The sequence below is a fragment of the Penaeus japonicus genome, unplaced genomic scaffold (genome assembly GCF_977035675.1).
Source record: "Penaeus japonicus unplaced genomic scaffold, GWHDUDI00000001_assembly GWHDUDI00000005, whole genome shotgun sequence".
Taxonomy (NCBI): domain Eukaryota; kingdom Metazoa; phylum Arthropoda; class Malacostraca; order Decapoda; family Penaeidae; genus Penaeus; species Penaeus japonicus.
Genome location: NW_028234407.1, coordinates 24,632,040 through 24,634,539, shown reverse-complemented (window position 1 = coordinate 24,634,539; position 2,500 = coordinate 24,632,040). Strand labels below are relative to the sequence as shown.

At 20.2% G+C, this 2,500-nt stretch overlaps 2 protein-coding genes across 2 annotated transcripts in view; both read right to left on the bottom strand.

Moving 5' to 3' along the window:
• The window catches only part of LOC122266388 (uncharacterized), an 8,526-nt gene that overhangs the window by 5,730 nt on the left and 296 nt on the right, over positions 1 to 2,500 (bottom strand). The gene's annotated exons all lie outside the window — the stretch shown is intronic.
• Positions 1 to 2,500, bottom strand: part of LOC122266389 (uncharacterized) — a 15,348-nt gene that overhangs the window by 12,619 nt on the left and 229 nt on the right. The gene's annotated exons all lie outside the window — the stretch shown is intronic.

The following is a 2,500-nucleotide window of genomic DNA, read 5'->3' as shown; positions in this document are numbered from 1 at the left end:
AATAATAATAATAATAATAATAATAATAATAATAATAATAATAATAATAATAATAATAATAATAATAATAATAATAATAATAATAATAATAATAATAATAATAATAATAATAATAATAATAATAATAATAATAATAATAATAATAATAATAATAATAATAATAATAATAATAATAATAATAATAATAATAATAATAATAATAATAATAATAATAATAATAATAATAATAATAATAATAATAATAATAATAATAATAATAATAATAATAATAATAATAATAATAATAATAATAATAATAATAATAATAATAATAATAATAATAATAATAATAATAATAATAATAATAATAATAATAATAATAATAATAATAATAATAATAATAATAATAATAATAATAATAATAATAATAATAATAATAATAATAATAATAATAATAATAATAATAATAATAATAATAATAATAATAATAATAATAATAATAATAATAATAATAATAATAATAATAATAATAATAATAATAATAATAATAATAATAATAATAATAATAATAATAATAATAATAATAATAATAATAATAATAATAATAATAATAATAATAATAATAATAATAATAATAATAATAATAATAATAATAAAAATAATAATAATAATAATAATAATAATAATAATAATAATAATAATAATAATAATAATAATAATAATAATAATAATAATAATAATAATAATAATAATAATAATAATAATAATAATAATAATAATAATATATATATATATATATATATATATATATATATATATATATATATATATATATATATATATATATCCCCGCACCAAGATACAATTAGGCCCAGTAGGTGGGGTACCTAGCCATAATCGTCTTGAGAGGCTTATGTCCTGCAGTGGAATGATACAGGTTGATGAAAAAGAAAGAAAGAAAGAAAGAAGAAAGAAAGAAAGAAAAGAAAAAGAAGAAAAAAAAATATATATACACATTATTTGGACTTCTTTGTAAAACAAATTTAACCTGTTTGCATTAAATCTAAATCATTAAATACTGAAAATACTTGCTTATATTTTAGAAATACCCACAGCATTTAACATTATTGAAAAGAAATTTTATGCACAGTTGATAACTGAAACTGGGTAGATCTGATCTATGTTTAATTTATGGAATAAGCAGCAATTTGGGAGTACAAAGATTAAATAACAATTAAAAATAACATAAGATATAAACACATTTCTTTTTTATCATTAGACAATGACAGAAAATATAATGCTCTGAAGCAGAAATGTAACCGAGGTTATATAGGGTAGTGATAGTAATATGTAACCACTCTTTTGCAAATCATTGTTAAAGTGTATCTAAATGTTCCAGAAGAGATACACAATGGCAGAAAATCTAGCAAAGGAAATAATCTTAACATTATAACAACCAGCCAAAAGTAAGGTGATGAACTGCTATGGCTCTCCTAAATTATTTCCAAATTGCTTAAACTCTCATTTACTTAATGTCAAGGCTCTGTATCCTATCAGTTACTTTGTGATCTGAATAAACATGCTCAACACATGAAGGTAAGAAATTACATTTATCTGCCATATGGATACAGAAAAAAAAAAATCATAGTTAACATCACCTCCAATTCTGATTATATTTTACATCTGAATTAAAAGTCAAGCTAGGTTCTGCTCTCTTGGGCTTAGGATTCTATCAATGCAGAATCACAAAAACCCATTTTTGGACCAAATTTTGTGGGTACCAAAATTTTTTGAATCAAAGCTCATGAATTATCAACTGAAAAATACTTTAGCTAAGCTCATGCCAAAATTATCTATTAAACTCATAACTAAGCATTATACAAATCTGCCATAATCCTTTGTAAAAGAAAAAGAAAAAAAAAACTTGCATAAAGGTTCACCTCAGAGACCTATGGCTGAGAACTCCTGGATTATTTTAATAGAATGAATGAAGTAGATGAAGTTCTTAGAATTACATGAGAACAGCAACCTTCAATTAAGAAGTTGTACATACACAGACACACAAAAAGATCCTATAAATAATAACAAAAAGAAACATAAAATAACAATAAAGACAAACCAAGTCCAGGGGATATTGACTGTGAAAGTCTAAAACTCATAAAAAAGAAAAGTAGAACTGCATGTCAATTGCTTAGTTTAAAGTGCTGTTGATTTTATAGTTGGGGTTTGGGTCAAAATGATGCAAAATTAGTAAATTTGTAAATGAGTAACTGAGGTTTATGTAGTTTTATAGTTTAATCACAGGTAATTTTGATAAGCTTTTACATACACACTAGTTTATGTTTTTATTTATAAAATAAAAACTGCAGAAGACCAAACATGACAATAATAGATGATTAAAATAAAACCAAAAGGATTTGACACTTCTGAACACCTTCATATTACATATAAAAATAAAGACCATTGATACAGCAATGTCCCCCAAGACACAAATGATAAAATAAAGTTTACCATAAACATA